Consider the following 18815-nt stretch of genomic DNA (forward strand, 5'->3'; position numbering starts at 1 on the left):
ATGCATCTTCATTGATTATGATTTGGAGTAGAAAGGTTATAGATGTTATAACCCTACCACTTGTGAGATGCGAGTAAGAAGAGACATTGTCTTTGATGAGATGAGTAGCTAGTATACACGAAGGAAGGCAACAGACGATGTAGATATAAGAAGTAATGATGCTACCCCACATTGTGAAGTAGTCCTGGAGGGTCCTTGATTATGTTTTGGAGAAAAAAGTTATTTTTAATGAGATAAGTAGTTGGTATACACCAGCAGTGAAGGCAATAGAAGATGCAGATGTAAGAAGTAATGATGCTGCCCCATATTGTAGAGCAGCAACAACAATCACAAGTGCTTAGTGGTCATGGAGATGTCTTTGATGAGATGAGTAGTTGGTATACACTAGTGAAGGCAACAAAAGATGTAGATATAAGAAGTAATGATGCTGCCCCACATTGTCGAGTAGCAATCTCATCGATGCTTAGTGGACATGGAGAGTTCTCTAGCAGTGGATCAAATGTTAGTCCATGGTTAGGTAGGTTAAGGGTCGATGTAGATACACATGTATTATGCAAAGGGAAGAAAAAGGTTGATCAACCTTTTGTGCACGATCTATCAACATGATACTCATATATGGATGGTGACACTAATGGCTTCAAATAGAGCCTTGATAAGAACCTTGGTATTCTAGTAGTGTGGTTACTCTTGATGCAAGGAGAACTAGGGTTGTTTTGAGGGCATTTGGCAGTGATCCAAGTGGACATAGGTCTATGATAGTTAGATACCTTGTTTTGACAAGTTGAGATATGAAGGATATATAACCCATTATTATGATTTGCATGGTTAAAGCAATACAAGAGTTGGAGCCCACTTGTTTTGAGCAGGCACTTGGAAATAAAAAATGGAAAGATACTATGAATGAGAAGATGGCAGCATTGGATACAAATGCAACATGGGAGTTAGTGCCTTCACCTAAGAAAAAGAAGACAATTGTGATGATGAAGGTATAAGGTAAGATTGGTTGTTGCCAAGGGTTATGCATAGACCTATGGCATTGAGGAGACATTCAACCCAGTTGTTTGTTGTAAGAATGATGAATCATGAGAGATATCACTACTATGGTTGTGAAGGGTTGGTCTTTACATTTAGATGGATATTCTTTCTTGCATGGTGATTTACAAGAAGAAGTATACATGATACAACCACCATCATCGGGCTATGAGAGTGATGCGCACCTAGATTGTGTAAGTTATGCAAAGCATTGTATAGCTTAATGCAGGCACCCAGAGCATGGTCAAATAAGATCGGGGAGTATCTTATTACCATTGGATTTCAGATACATATTGTCCAAGTATTTTATGACATGTTGTAAGCCTATTTCAATGTCACATTAGAGCATAACATAAAGCTTTCCATAAATACAAGTGAGCTTTTAGAGGACAACTATATATAGGAACATAGGGGAAGCTTGATCTATATGTACATGTTTATAGTGGGTAGCTTGATCTATATGAACATTACTAGGCCAGATTTGAGCTATGTTGTAAGACTTGTGAGTTACTTTATGTAGATCCCTAGGAAGCCACACTTGGATGTCGCCATATGAATTCTTAGGTACATAAAGTCAATAATTGATTAATGAATACATAGATGTTGATTAGGCTAGTAGTGTCACCAAATAGGAGATCTACCTAGTGACTTTATGGTTTCTTTTGGAAGTGCTACTATCTATAAGTTATAGTAGTAAGAAATAACCGACAATTTCCTTGTTAAGTACAAAGGCAGAGAGTACATGGACAGTGCTATGGAAGCTTGTGCAGTAGCTTGGTTTCAAAAACTAATTGGTGATATAGGTGAGCCCATGGTGGATAGGATTATTATAATTTATTGTGACAATACGAGTAGCACACAACTGGCCAACAACCTTCCAGTAACCCAATATACCATGCTAGGATGAAGCACATTAAGGTGCATTATCACTTTGTGAGGAAGAAGGTTCTAGTATGTGATATAGATTTGGTATATGTCAGCACACTGAAACATATGGCTACATCTTCACGAAGGCATTGTATAGAGAGAAGCTCCATAGGTTTAGGAGCTTACTTGGAGTGCAATGTATGGTATATGTATGTGATATAGATTTGGTATATGTTAACACACTGGAACAAATGGCTACATCTTCACAAAGGAATTGGATAGAGAGAAGCTCCACATGTTTAGGAGCTTACTTGGAGTGCAATGTATGGAGTTGAGCTCAGGGAGGAGTATTGAGATATCGAGGTCAACTAGTGCTGTTGTAGACATTGATGACCCACATGGATGATAGCTTCCACACATGCCATTGGCATGATTGTTGAGATTGTGGTTGATACAACACTAGTGCATGACAGACTATGTGATAACCATATTTAGATTACTAGAGTATGTCATAGTTATGACGTGAGCTCATATAGTTGGGTTTACACTATGGACCAACCATTGTATAATATTATAGTAGGAGAGTAATTTTCCTTATAGTATGTATTCTCTCTTTAGTTTATGGTTGTAGAAGAGTACTTTCCTTATAGTATGTACTCATATGTCTTTAGTTTATGGTTGTAGACGAGTACTTTTCCTTATAGTAGTACTCTTATCTCTTTAGTTTATGAGTACTTTTCCTTATAGTATATACTCTTATTTCTTTAGTTTATGGTGGTAGAGAAGAGAAGAAGATAAAAGAAAATTTACCCATGCATCTCTCTCTTGTGTCTTGCTCTCTCTTATGTATATATGTCTTTTTGCAAGGAACTCAAGCCTCCCTCTTCCGCACATTCTCTTTAAACCATGACCATTGACCATAAGGGTAAGCTTGCAGTATGTTTGTGTTTATGTGGTGCCATCTATTGAACTAGGACTACAACAAACCTTCGTAACATGATGAGTGGTGGTCTGGCATAAAACATATTAGGGTATAACCTACATTCCTCCTTGGTATGACCTTGATTCAAACACTTTGTGCACCAGATATCTGGTCATAGGTCAAGATTCAATTCCTCCTATACTTCCACCTTGAATCTTCACCCATGCTACCACCAGTCATTCTTTAACTGTCTTTGGCTTTTGGCTTTTTTTCTTCTGGTTCTTGTACTTGGATTTTGAATCCAACTCCACATCCGAGTGATTCCTTTGCCACAATATTTGGTGATTTTTAGCTTAGTTGGTCCTGCATAGCTGCTATTCTACTAGTATCTTCAGGTCCAGTTGGTCTTGTGGGGGCACTTCATTACCTCTATAGTTTTTGATCATGGCTCATCGTGTATCCCTCAAGTACCCAAAGTTTCATGCTAAGAAGGAGGATCCAGATATCCATGTAGCAAATTTTTAGAATATCTGGTTGGCAAATGGCATGCAAACTACTATTCCACACCCTGTCTCCAAAAAAAGTAGACCCGCCATGTCAGAATGAACACTTATTAGAAATGGCACCGGCGAGTCACACAAAAGTGAAGAAAAGTCTTGAACAACTTGGAAAATAGAAGTTGTTCTAGAAGGAACACCCATGAACAACTTGGAAAATAGAAGTTGTTCTAGAAGGAACACCCGTGAACAACTTGGAAAATAAAAGTTGTTCTAGAAGGAACACCCATGAAAATTGACCACTTCAACGCGGTCAACAAGGCACCACAAATAGGATAACAAGATAGAAACATGCAAAATAGGTGAAATAACATCACATAAAGAGAACATGTTGACATGTAAGGGGAGATGACATGTTGAAAACCATTAATAGGATCTACAACAATAGAAAAGACAAAGTGAAGGATGACCAAGGAGACACTTATCAATCCACAACTTAACTGGAAAGGGAAGATGATCCACCCAAGCCAAATCCATGCAAAAAATTACATGATGCTCACAACAACGACGAGAGCATGTTCGAGTGATAGCAAGATCACTAAAAGTGTTGGCAGGGATAAACAAACACAAAAATTACCAATTAAAAATTAAACATAATTACATACAAGCTATCATTTAGATATTCAAGAATCATCTATGCACAGTTTACTAGACACCACAAAAACAATAGGATAATATATAATATGAATTACACATAACTACTTATTTCTCTGTGATGATAATTATACTGATAATGATTATTTTTCTTCTTACAATCTTGAGTGCTTAGCACAATATATTACATGAACAAAGCATTGCCTACGATTTGTCATGACCATTTATGTCCTAAGCTATCCCTAAGCTAAGGTATAAATGAATTATGTATAAGTGACTAATAACACTAAGGGTTATTTCCTAATCTAATAACTATTTGAAATGAAGAATATCAAGCTAATTAGCTTACTTATTGATATGCCTAGCTATTAATGATTTAGTAGCTTAATAAATTATTATAAAGTATTTGATTTACTCCTACTTGTAGGCTCATGATTTAAGTAACTTTTTCACGAGCGTGCAAACCAAGATATTTTCACGAGCATGAAAATTAAGACCTTTTTATGGTGATATCATGTGGTCAAATATTAATCTTTTCACCTTGTGTCTTGATAATGTTAGGACTCCCCTTCGTTAATCTTTTCACCTTGTGTCTTGATAATGTTAGGACTCCCCTTCGTTAATCTTTTCACCTTGTGTCTTGATAATGTCAGTATGTTGATTTTTTGGAAGACCCTTTATGGCATGAAAAACCAATTGAGTTTTTCATTGAAAGACTAGAGTCTTTCATGGTGTCTAAGCTAAGCTAATTTAGGCTTTGAAGTTAGATATCATCCTTGCAACATGGTATTTTTTGATCGCCGATAATTTAGTGTGAAAAATCATTTGAGTTTTTCATGCTGTTTTCACAGTGTCAAGGTTTAGCTTATTTTGGCTTTGTGGTACCCATGAAGCATTTGAGTTTTTCATGGTGTCAAGGTTAAATTTATTTTGGCTTTATGTTACCCACCATGATGAAGTTGGAAAGCCATGTAGATGCACTTTTGATGCTTAATGTGTACCATCTTATGATTTAAAAATCTAGAGTTTTTTATGGTGAACCAACTTTGATTCCATGTTAGTATAACATAGTTGTGATGTGATAGATCAGTAACATTAGGTAGCTTAAGTGGTGGCATGAAAAACTTGGGTAATTTTTCATGGTGCTAAGATTTCTTCCCCTTTTTATTATTGATCTAGACATTCAATAAGTCATATAGAAGTGGGTGCGACGATGTTAAATTCTCTCAAAAGTGTGGTATGAAAAACCAAGGTAATTTTTCACAATGTAAAAAACCAGGGTAGTTTTTCATGGTGCTAAGACTTCTTTGCCTTACTTCTAAAGGCTCTACTGCTAAGGCAATGTGTTCAGAGTTTTCTAGCTCTGCCTTTGTGACCTCCACCTCACACTGAGTGTGAATGTCCTCTTCTTCAATGCATGCATTACTAGAGCTACACTCCTTTGGTAGTCATTTATTTATCCTTGGCCGTTTCTTCTGGGATTTCACATTCTACCTCTAAACATAGCATGAAAATAACTTTTGTCATGTTGATGTCCACAAGGTGGCAAGGAGACTTGGCAGAGGGGTGGTCATTGCACAAGCCATTTACGGTTTGGTAGTACTGCCTGGTTAAAGTCTGTGTAATCAAGATATCTTCTTCTTCTTATTGGCATTGAAACCACTACATATGTGGCTGAGGTGTACCAAAGTTTGGCCCAGCCACTTAAAGGCTTTGTCTCACCGATGTGTTCATAGAAATCGTTGTCTATGTCAGTGACCTCCTCCTTGTAGTGCTTGAGGTTGTTCTCTAAGTCAAAAGTATGGCTGAACATTGTAAAAATTCAGGTTGGGGATTTTGTCTCCGAAGCCCATTCTAGGAAGTCTTGAGTAGGTGGTATGGCCTCCATGCTTTCATCTTGCAAAATTAGGAAGGGTCTCCCTATCCCTCCCTCTCTCTCTCTCAAATAACACACACACACACACACGTAAAGAACAAGTGTGTTTTTTAAGGAGGGAATGCACCGTGCGAGGAGGTAGCTTTTTAAAATAAGAATAAGCTGTATCACTTGATGCATCCCATCATCCCACCACAACATGTGAAAAAACACGTAAAGGAAGTGTGTTTGGTAAGGAGGGGATACACAATGCAAGGAGGGGGGTTTTAAAAACAAAAATAAGCCCTCTCACTTACTATATCCCCTCACCCTATGTATTTGTTAAGGAGTGGATATCCTATGCGAGGAGGTGGCTTTTCAAAACAAGAATAAGCCCACTCGCTCTTGTGCATCCCCTAACACACGTAAAAGAAGTGTGTTTGGTAAGGAGGGGATACATATGTGCCTTTTTAAGACAAGAACAAGTCCTTTTTCTTGCTATATCCCTTTAGCCCGCCCCCACAACATGCAATCTTGAGATGTCAAGCTCAACATCAGCTGACACTCATCATGAGGCGCATGTGTGATCATTTGACATTTACATTACTGGCGGGTTTGGTAGCTGGCACATATCTTCGCCAGAGATTCTACAGCTCGACTACACCAACTAGTCCACACCTACCCACTTCACTTTAGCGTGTTCACATTATGGACTGCTTGTATATACTCTAGTATGTGTGTTAGTCACTTTATCTCCTTTGTAGGCCTCTTTTTGTTGAAGAAGAAGAAGAACATTTTCAGCCTCTCACCTTATGTGTTCTCTTCTAGGGTTTATGAGTGTGTGTGTGTGCTTGCAAGAGCTCAAGCTCCCTTCTCCCCTGCATCTTTTCATGGTATCAGAGCCTGGTTTCATGCTAAGAGTTGAGCGGTAAGCAAGAGAAGCATAGGAAGCGGTACGAGGGTAAGAGCTTCATTTACTCTTCCCCCTTTGTGTTGGCTACTACACCCTTGTCACACGAGCTCTTCGGAGGCACCGGTAAATGAACTCTAATGAGAGGAGATTTCTTTGCGGCGGGATCAGGGCTTAAGGGTAACAATTTTGTCTGTTGGACTTGATTTTCTAGGTCAAGAATGCATTTTGGGCGCGTTAGGACCTCCGTTTTTCAATTTGTAGGCGTTCACAGGCACTGTGAGTAAGTTTTGATTCTCTGTAGAATTTTATTTTGGTACTGTAGGAAGGGCGATTGTTGGTTGTGCAGACACTATGTGTACTATAAAGAGGTCTTACAGGTGCTATTGGGTGTATGTATGCAAGTTGAGGTCACTAGTTGTGACAGTTTAGGTGTAGCATAGCACTACTACAAAGAATACAACAGTGTAGGTCAACCAAGAGTGCTCTTTTTGGTGAGTTTGTGTTGTAGGCAAGATATCAAATGATGAAATTAACCAGATTGTTACAGAGAAGCTCAAAAAGAATAACTTCCATGCTTGGAGGTTTAGATTGACAAATTTTTTGATGGGAAAAGGCTATTAGGACTACATTAAAGGTGAACATGAGGAGGCACCAGAGATACCAGAGATTAATCCAACAAATGTACAGATGTAAAAGAATACAAGGATTGGAATCAAGGAGCAAGGAAAGTCATGTATTGGCTTTCTATTAGCATACAAATAGGACACCATGATTGGGCATATACAGGATGCCAAGTCACCCAAGAAGGCATGGGACACCTTGGTGAAGCTGTATGAAACTAACACCAAGGCACAAAAGATTTAGTTGAAGAATAAGCTTCATATTGTGGAGAAGAAAAACATGTATGTGAATGATTATGCCTTGAAGATCAAGGGCATTGTGGAATCCCTTGCATCTATTGGTGTTTCTGTTGATGATGATGATAAGATGAAAGTATGTCTACGTGTTCTTGGCCCACAATACAAGGCATTCAAGACATCTATTCAGACTCAAGAAAACATTCCCAACTTTATAGATTTGGTGCCAATGTTGATCATTAAAGAGAAGAATTTGGGTGAAGATCAACAGTCTTCACAAAGCAAAAACAGTTCAGAGTAGCAAGCCTTCTACACAAGTTCAGGTAGAGGATGAGGTAGAGGTTATGGACGTGGCCAAGGTGGTGGCCAAACATGTAATCAGAATTATGGTCAACACAACAGCAGCAACAGTCCCATGAATCACAACAACAATACACAGTTGTAAGAGGTCAGTTTAGAGGCAGGGGGAGTTAAAGAGGTCGTGGTAAAATTAGCAAAGGTAGCATAATGATACATGAGGCTGTTTTTACTATGGTAAGCTTGGACATGTGCAGATTGCTATAAGAAGCAGAATGACATGCAAAATGGAAAAGTGCAGCAAAATAACTATGTGTCCTCTAGCAGAAATAATGATGATAATGAGAGGTTGTTCCTTATGCAACATGTAGCTAATGCTGTGTCTGGAAATGATGTAGCAGCATCTAAGGATGATGTATGGTATGTTGATTCAAGTGCTTCAAACCACATGACAAGTCATAATGAGTGGTTCAAGGAAATGAAGAGTCTTGAAAGACCAGGTTTTGTTGAAATAGGGGATGACACTACTCATCCAATTACCCATGTTGGAGATGTGCCATTGTCTATGCAGGATGGTAAGGTGAAGTAACTTGTAGATGTAGTTCATGTTCCGAACATTACAAAGAATCCAGTTTTTGTTGGCCAGATGATTGAGTAGGGTTTGTAGGTGTGGTTTAACCATGATAGTTGTTATGTAGAAGACTTTAAAGATAAGTGCAAATTGGTTGCACAAAAGGGAACAAAGTGGGAAGAATGTTTACACTGAATGTAAATATGCCTAAAGTGAGTGCTAAAATGTTTGCAAATGGTTCAGGAGTTGTTGCAGATATAGACATTTGGCATAAGAGAATTGGGCATGTAAATGTGCAAAGAATGAAGTCTATGCTGACTAAAGAAATTGTGATAGGGCTGCCTAAGTTTAAGGTTGAAGGTATGCAGAAAGTATGTGAAGCATGTCAATTTGGAAAGCAAACAAAGCATGTATTTCCACATGACAGAAATGTGAGCAGGAATGTACTAGATGTTTTGCATTTAGATGTATGGGGTTCTGCAAAGACTATGTCTATGGGTGGTTTTGCAGGTACTATGTAACATTCATTGATTGACCACGAGGAAAGTGTGGGTGTATTTTATGAAGGAGAAGAGTGAAGTTTTCACTCATTTTCAGAATTTCAGAGTGATGGTGGCAGAAAAGCAGACAGGAAAGCATATGAAGTGCCTAAGGTCAGATGGAGAGGGAGAATACTTCTCTAATAAGTTCTCCGATTTCTTGCAAAATAATGGCATTCAGAGATAACTTACATGTAGATACAACAAAAAAATGGAGTTGCTGAGCGGAAAAATAGGCATATTGCTGCAGAGATAACATGAGCATTGATGGCAGAGAAGAATATGCCACATAGATATTGGGCTAAGGTTGTGTCTACAATAGTTTATATCACGAACAGGACTCCTACTACAGCCATACATGATTTAACGCCAAAGGAGAAGTTTACTGGCAAGAAACATGATTTGTCTCACTTGAAAGTTTTGGATGTATTGCATATGTGCATATGCCAGATGAGTTGCATATTAAGTTGGATCCAAAGGTAGAAAAATGTGTATTTATTGGGTATTCCCTTGAGCAAAAGGAATATAGATGTTATAATCCTACTACACGTAAATTGAGAGTAAGCAGGGATGTTGTATTTAATGAGATGAGTAGTTGGTATGCTGCTGAAAAAGATGTTATTGGGGCTGATGTAAGTGGAAATGTGGTTGCATAGAATGCAAGTTAGATCATAGTCATTGAATGGACCAGGAGAGTCCTCATGCAACGGTTCTATTGATAAACCATGGAGTGGCAAGTTGCGTTATAATACCAATGCTAGAAATATAGTTGGTACATCACATAAATGCAAAGGGAAAGTGATTGAGCCCCTTGGTATGCTTGATATTTCTGCAGGGCATTCTCTTGTTGATGGAGAGTCTAGTGGCTTGGAGATGAGCCTTGATGAGAGGAGCTTGGGATTCCAGCAATGAGGACACTTGGTGTAAAGAAGGCTTTGGAAGTCATGCAAAGTTATGAAGATCTGGAAGAGTCAAAACCCTGTGCAGAGGTTGACTTATGATGGTTATGTGGCATATCACTATGGTTACATGGCAAAAGTTGTGCAAGTTGTAAAGCCCACATGTTTTGATAAGGCTATTGGAAATGTGTATTGGGAAAAGCTATGGATGAGGATATGGATGCATTATATGGAAATGAGACTTGGGATTTGGTGCCATTGCCTGAAAGCAAGAAAGCTATTAGATGTGAGTGTGTGTATAAGGTGAAACATAATAGTGATGATAGCATAAGCAAGTACATATTGACTACGTGCACTAACTAATATTATCTTGGTGTAGGCGATGATTGAGTGGCAGACTATGTGTTAGTCATGGGTGGAACATATGTTGGACCACAATGAGATATCTTGGAAGACATGTGATCACCTCTTAGGTTTTCATATTTGGCATTTTTATTTTTTTCGAAGACCTTAGCCTCAAACCTTTGTACATACCAAATAGTATTTTAATGCTTTTGGTTGGCCCAAGACTCTGCCCAAGACTCTATAATCAGGCTTGCTATATTTTTGGAAGGAGCCTGTATGCCCAAAGACTCAAAAAGCTATTAGGCTTTATCTTTGGAGTATCTTTTTGTAAAAGCAAGCATCAATATATAAATATGGGTGAGTGGTACGATGGGCCACACTCACCCCCAGGGGAGATTGAAACCAACCATGTGTCGATGGGTGACTTCTCTACTTTCAATCTTTCATGGTTTATGCTATTTTGTTGAATTGTTTAGGTAAGGTTTTGGTCTTCAATTTGTGTAAAGTATATGTTCTATGGATTTTTATGTTTGAGTTTGAGTAATTCTTCTCCAAAGTGTCATAAGATCCTGACAGTATGTGCTAGGTGTAGAGCACGTGGCATGAAGAGTAGTAAGTCAACATTGTAGGTAGCTAGGGTCGCATAGTTATCAGCAGGTTGATGGTGTTACTATCAACTAGTCAACATAGGTGGGGTTGTAGAGCATACCAAAGAAGGCGTTGTTTAGGCTGGTTGACATTAGCTGCGACAATATTTAAACATTGCACCAACTTTAGTGGTGTAAGGCGAGGGAGCCTTTACTAAGGCAAGCCATGAGCTATGGCCCAGGTGGGGTGATAGTGTGGGCAAGCTATAGCAGAGGAGGCAAGCGCAAGCGTGGATGTGACAATGCATGGGCGAACATAGATAGTACATGGGCATAGGTGTAATAGTGAGAGCGAGGGTGGTGTTGTGGTCTAGATAGCACAGGTTGGGGTGCCTTAAGGTGGGCCAAAAGTGATCATGTGTACATGAATAGAGCTGATAAGATTGGGGGTGTGAAGACTGATGAGGGTCATGGTGCAGAATGTAGGCAAAGGTAGGGGTTGAGGCGGTTCTATCTTTTCATACATGCATAAACTATGGTGAGTCAGAGAGGGGCGATAGATAGCATAAGTGTGCTTCTAGGGTGGTGGGAGGGATAATGGTTCCTACTACGAATGTGCCATTTGGAAAAATGTCTTACCGACATGATTAGCTATAAAGGAATTCTATCCTTTTGTTGAGGAATGGTGAAGTGTTGGCACTCATTGCAACATTTGACATACTCCATTGTATCACCAAAGAGTGTTGTCCACCACAATAGTCCTATATATATGACTTTTCTTGCTATGATGTCTCCTTTGATGTGCCCTCCTCTAGTGAATCCTACATGAGCTTGTTCTAGAATATCAGCATACTCATCCTCACATATGCAAAGTCTTAAGACATCATCTTTCCCTCTTCTATAGAGTTATCCAGAAATGAGATTGTACAGGGCTGCAACCTTCACTAATTGACATTTCCTTCTTAGGGACATGGTCTCATTTAAGGGAAGTTCGTTTCTCAAATACTCAGCAATCTCAAAACTCCAACTCGGCATTAAGCTTATTTGAAATAAGGACACATTTGGAAGATTGTCCTTGACCCTTGTTGGTCCCTCCCCATTGGTGGAAATTCTAAACAGGTGATCAACTATGACATGTGACCTTCCTTTGTGAACTGACATTGTGAAAATCAAACTCAAGAAGAAGTAATAACAACCGAATAATTTTCCATGTGGTGCATGGCGCCTGGTTTGTTCACAAGGTAGAGAAAAATATAAATTTATTCATCACAAAAGATAATGGCAAAACTTCTTAATTGCATAAACCATTACTAAGCCTTCCCTCTCTATGGTGGTATAATTCTTCTCAGGATCGCTGAGTTATCTATTGACATTACTAATAGGAAATTCCATGTTCTTTTTGCTAGTTTGGGCTAATATGTATCGTATAGCATAAGCTGATGCATCTATATGTACATGGAAGATGGCATCCCACCTTGGTGCTTTGAGAATTAGAGAAGTTATTATCAAGAACTCCTTAAGCTTATGGAATGACCCTTCACACTCTTCACTCCATGCAAAACATACCAACAAGGCATATAACAGTCTAGTAATTTCTGCATACGTGAATATGTGTGACCTATAAATATGTGAATTTCTTCTAGTGTTTTAGGTATTTTAATCTCCACGTTTAATTGAATCTTTTCTTTATCTATGAATATCATCGACACCTTTCCAATACTAGCTTCAGATGAGGTATGCTCTCTCGTCTCAACTTTGAGTTCACGTAGACATGATCTCTAAGAATTTCTTTAGGAAATCTTTGTACACTATGCATATAAACCAAACAACATTATTTTATATGTGAATCTTTCCCATTCTACACAACAAATGCTGTGTTGTGCTGGTCCCTTGGGTCTATGGATACTTGGTTGTACTAAAAAAATCCATCTAAGAAGATATAGGCTTCTTTTCCTACCACTCTCTCAAGAATGTGTTCAGTGTATGGTAGTAGGTAATAATCTCTTTATTGTTAAAGCACACGTGAATCTTACCATTCTTCTTGGGAATAATCATAGCTAGGGATACCCAATCTATAAGCTTAATCTCATAAATGAAACCCACATTGATAAGTTTGTTGACTTCATGCTTGATTGCCTCCCAATCTATAAGCTTAATCTCATAAATGAAACCCACATTGATAAGTTTGTTGACTTTATGCTTGATTGCCTTGGTCTTTGTTTAACCGGCCTAGAACCATCCACTAACGGAATTGTGTGCTGGAGTACCTCTGGAGGGACATAAATTTGGGTGAAGTTGCCCGGGCCCTTCTAAGATGAGTAGTTTCAGCCCCATTAGTATGTTGGGATGGTGAAGAAGTGTCTGTGGCGTTAGCTGGTTGCGCTGGGCTTGGGGAAATTATGCATCTTATGCTTGTGTGAGCCGCTACTAACATTTGGATTGCAATTCTCCAAACTAGCGCTGGCGTCTGTCAGAAGAGAAGGTTGGGTTTGACTCCCTTGACCATGGTTTTGGCATTCGATTGCGCCTGGTAGTTGCAAGCAAACAAGCAAGCAATGAGTGAACAAGGGTTGATCTAAGTGAGGTTGGAGATAAAGGAATACAAGAGAGCTGAGATAACCTAGCCCAGGACTAAGGTTAAAACCTTAGTCCTGTAATAGCGTGGAAAGAGAGACGAACTGAGAGAGACTCTTACCTTTCATCACTTGCAACAGACATGGCTATGGAGGATGATGCACGCCAAGCTACAACCAACAAAAGGAAAGACAAAGGAAGAAAAAGCTATGTGGTGCCATGTTCGTATTTTGTATTTCTTGTGCTTTTATGAAGAAGCTATTAAAAAAATACAATCTATTTTTAAATCTCTACAAGCCATGTTCATATGGTGGCTTTCTCTTTGACCTAAAGCACATATTTTTTCTTGATAATCTTTTTTTAAGCCTCTTCCATATTTAAGCCCAGCTTCATCCATTCACCTCTACCGTCCTTTCGATGTCGAAGGAGGAGGACATTAAGAAGTTTGTCAGCACTAGGTTTCTCACTTGGAAAGTGATGGTGGTTAAGTATTGACTTATGTCAAAAGGTTTGTGGCCTCTCATGAACTTTTGTAGCAATTTGGATGTACAACATCCGAATTTCCACAAAACTCAACCTAAAAAGATATAAGTGAGTTTTTATTTCATCAATATCAATTCTCAAGAAAAAAATTCCTGCTTTGAATGTTGGGGAGCATGCAAATACTTCATCACCAAATGTGCCGTGGACACACCAACGAAGTAGTGGAGTTTTTCCTCCAAGAGTTCACTTAGAGGAGGAAAATATACTTATGGATAGTGAGGAGTACGCATCATCAACTTCCTCAAGGGATCAGACTACCACTAGTAGTGATAGTAGAGGACTTAGTAGTAGTGAAGAATAAGTAGTGTGGGAGCTCCACTGGCCAGAGTGTGGTTTTTATTGACATTCCAATTGTTAATGTAAGACCCATTCGAGAAGCTGTCTACAATAACATTTTGTCAAAAAATCTCAAATTTTTGAGTTTATTCATCATTTTGTATCATATCAAATTTGTAAACAGTACCCAAAAGTATGTCATTTTTTGGACATGCTTTACTTATGAGTACAATGTTTTCAAAAAAACCCTTAAACAAAGATGCCAAATATTTTTTTTTGGAGAAAATATAACCTATTTTACTCACAAATGTGTTACATGTAACATAATTGACTAACCCCATACTGCACATGATCCAAGAAAGGGGATCTTGTCTTCTATTTTAGATTGATGGAGACTAGCAAGTTGAGTTGATGTGGACATGAGGTTTCAAGCCATGTAAGTTAGACATGCATCGGGGTCAATACTTAGCAAGAGATGCACAAATTTCCAAGTGAATTGAATTAGCTAAATTTAGAAGAACTTTCGAATGATGGAGGCAAGGGTGGTTTGGGAATAGATATGCATCTAGTTCAATCTTGTTTGAAACCCACTTGGAAACGGAGTCCAGTAGCTTAACTATACAACATAAAACAAGAAGAACACAAATCAATAAGGTATTATGTCTCTCGATTAAAAAATCTCAACTCTAGGTGTAAATCCAGAGAAAGATTAACTAATGAGAAATTATTACCTTACTTCCAAAGAGAGGTATGAGATTCTAAGATGCATGATTACTTGTTAATTTCCAAGCTCTAAAAGGTACCATGTTGACAAGCCTATGAGGACCGTCTCACGAGGGGGGGGGAGAGGGTTAGTGATTAACATATAAGATATCACATGAGTTCAGTATAAGGAGTTTAATTCTCATGTGGAGTTACAAAAAATATATTGTGGATTTTTAATTTGAAAATAAAAAATGAATATAAAAAGAGGTACTTTTATCATCTTAGAATTTATAGAAGGGGTGTACCTAGCTTAATAAGTTCCATAAAACTATCCCATGAACATACGTGCTTCAAGGACATAAGGAGAACCCTAGACCTTAAAATGACATTATAGGAGTTGGGCTAGAAAAGTCACATTAGGGCCAAAAATGAAAAAAAGGGGGCTGAATGAAAGTGAATAACTTGTTAATTTAGTAGAGGTTTTAGGGGTCAAATGCCTCCAAATACGGTTGTTTTGACTGGATTCATGGATATTTTTGGTCTATAAAGCATATCTTTGCAAAGATACATTTATTTCAGAGGTCACTTTTCCTTATGTTGTGTATCGTACCTTTCTTGTAGTTTGGATAATTTGAATCATCCCAGCTCATTTCCCTCCAACGTTATTCCCTCCTACCTTTTTCCCTCAACCTTATGCTTGACTATTCTTGCTCAATGCACTGTTCTACATTTATTTTCTCACTCATTATTTCTACCTCAACCTTATGCTTGACTATTCTTGCTCAATGCACTATTCTACGTTTATTTTCTCGCTCATTATTTCTATGACCATCATAGTTTTACTCCCTTACAAGCTCTCCTTTCTTTCTTTAGACATGTCCACTTTAGATATCCCCTCTCAAAGGAGGTTTCATATGAACATCAAGCTTGACTCTGAATACGCAACCTGGCGAAGTGTAAATCAAAGGTCATTGAGAGATTCAATTGAAGCAAACCGACTTCGAAATGGAGGGAGGAAACACATTGACTTATCGGTGGATGGTAATCTCTACCCTATTGATCCCTTAACTGGTAGGTGTCCTTCCTTTACATCTTTTCATGATCTAATAAGGTTTGTGGGAGATGGTGTTAATAATGGTTTTCTAAGATATTGTTTAAGATTATGCTAGTCTTATAATGAACATTCTAATCATATCTATAACTTACATAGAGTTATATCAAATTTTCAAACTCAAGTTTTTGAACTTCAGAAGAAAGTAAAATTTCTTGAAGATTCAAATGAACACTTGCAAAGTATGCTAAATAGGCTAAAAAACATACCCATTGGGATGAGAGAAAAATTAAAGCAAACGAAGTAGATTAATAATTTTCTAGAGACATGTGGGACAAGAAAAAGGAGGATGAAACTTACTAAGTAATACGTAGCTGAGATTTTAGGTCTAGATATCTATAATTCATAAGATAGGATACAACTGCTTAACGAGACAATGAATAAGTTGGATATTGTTAAAGTTCTTAAGTTACCAAAAAATTTAGCTTTGATTTTTTTTTCTTAAAGAGTTGCTTAAGGATTTTAACTCTACCATAGACCCATCAAAGATTGTAAAGACATGTGACACGGTTGGGGTAAGTAGAAATGGATATCGAGCTTTATCCAAATTATGGCTCAAAAAGTTAAAACAACAAAAAATTAGGCCTTTCAGTTTACCAAGGCCACATAAGGTCCCTAAAGCACGAAACCTATTGAATCTTGAAATTCCTAACTACTTTGGAAACTATTATCATATAGAAGGCTCTATGGCATTTGAAAAACAAAAAAGAAAGAGTGTTTTTGAATACAATGAATTTAATAACATTTGGATGGATAACTGTAGATGAGTTGCTATGGTTAAGTTGTATGGAATAACTGTAGATGAGTTGCTATGGTTAAGTTGTATGGAATAACTGTAGATGAGTCTAGTGGGAAACTTAAATTTGTTTTGAAGTTAGATGAAGCACGGATTTAGAAGTGGTAGAAAATGGAAAAAGTGAGCATTTCTCTTATGAATCCATTATTAGAGTACAACCAAGGTATGAGGGATGTTCCTGGTCATAGTGTCCAATCAGAGATGGAGCTATGGTGGATTGGCTCTGCCCAAGTACTGGTTGAAAGCCATTAAACACTTTTCTCTCATACTAAAATTCCTAGCATTATTAAATCCCAAAGTGTAGGTGAATGCTTGAATGTTGATGGTGTTGGTAGTTTTTCAGTTGAATTGCATATGAGTGTTGATTTAAAGGCATTAAAATCAATGTATAGTATTAGTGGTGGTGCTAACTCTATGTATCCTTGCCTATATTGCATGGCTAGTATGGGGACAAATGAGTGGTGTACCACAAAAGCTATTGGTAGGCCTCCAACAAGAAACAATGTGGATTTATTAAAATTCAGAAACACTAAAATGATTTGGGATCATATACTCCCAATTCAGCTTATGAATGTTCGTATTTGCACGTTGCATGCTGAAATTAGAATACTTGATAAACTTCTTCATCTTCATCTAGACTATGCATATTCATTGAAGCCTACAAAAATTACAAATGAATTCATAGATAAATGTGAAAATTTGCTATCAAGCATGGGTTTCCATGGTGGTCAAGTGCACCTCAGGAAAGACCCTAATCTTTCTAGGAAAACAAGTGATTTTCTTGCAGATGTTTCAATGGGAGGATCAAAGGCAAGAAAATTTTTGAGCAATCATGACCAAAAACAGGTAAATGCAATGTGGGAGTGTTGGAAAGAGCTATGCCAAATAACAACAAATGTTTCAAGCAATCCTCAAGTAGCCAAAAAAAGAATGGAAGTGTGGATGGTACTTGACGACTTTTTGAAGCTTCTAAGGGAAACAAGTGAGAACAAATAAATATGCTCATGAGTACAAAGAAACTATAACACGTCTGATTTAGCCAATCAAGGTTGCACGGGGAGAAAAGGACATCACATACTACCTGGTAAGGCCTTCAAGATATTGTTTAGTTTACACTTGTGAAACAACTTATTGATGTATATAAAAAAACTAAAATACTACCATTGCTCATGTAGCATATACTTTATATTCATGGGCTATTCTTTGTTGAGAACCAACCACCACTTGCAACATGGAGTACTCAAGGCATGGAGAAATCACATTACCAAGCCCAAACATCATTCTTTCAAAGTACGTAACATGGAGGCGGAAGAAAAAGGAGCAATGCATTAAAAGAGCTCTTCAACTGGTTTTACAGGAGACAACTTCAAAGAATTCTAGCTATTTATCAATCATAAACACAAAAACAAGAGAGGAAGCTGATTATATTTCATCAAAGGCATACATCAACCAACTATCTTGATACAAAAATTCGGCAAATGGCTATATAGAGAAAATACAAAAATAGTTGAAAAACATAGAATGGCTTAAAAATCCCTACAATGTACAAACTTCTTTAATACAAAACTATTTTTTGATTTTCTTCACAGTGGTGTCAACATAGAATGGCTTAAAAATCCCTACAATGTACAAACTTCTTTAATACAAAACTATTTTTTGATTTTCTTCACAGTGGTGTCAACATGCATTTTGCCTCTATATCTCAAAAACTTCTTTCTCTTGTATCCTCCAAGTAGGTTTATATTTAACTTCTTATCTGCCAGGGCATAAAAAGTATCATGCCCATGAAGGCTAGAATCTAGGACCATAACCAAAGATCCTTATGGCATCTGTCTTCTCGAAGAGCATAAGCTTATTTTCATTCCACTTAATGGATGTGTATCCCATGAACCTGGAAAGTACCTTCAAGGGAAACAAAGAGATATCAAGATTCTCAAAGAGAACACTATGGTAGATGATAAGCACATGTTATCAA

General features: G+C 37.8%; 1 pseudogene; it reads left to right on the forward strand.

Annotated features, from left to right (window-relative positions):
* Nucleotides 1-15808: 15808 nt before the first annotated feature.
* On the forward strand, nt 15809-18237 carry LOC147610872 (uncharacterized; annotated as a pseudogene).
* Nucleotides 18238-18815: the final 578 nt, after the last annotated feature.

The sequence above is a fragment of the Cibotium barometz genome, chromosome 48 (genome assembly GCF_041138505.1).
Source record: "Cibotium barometz isolate CiBa-2024 chromosome 48, ASM4113850v1, whole genome shotgun sequence".
Taxonomy (NCBI): domain Eukaryota; kingdom Viridiplantae; phylum Streptophyta; class Polypodiopsida; order Cyatheales; family Cibotiaceae; genus Cibotium; species Cibotium barometz.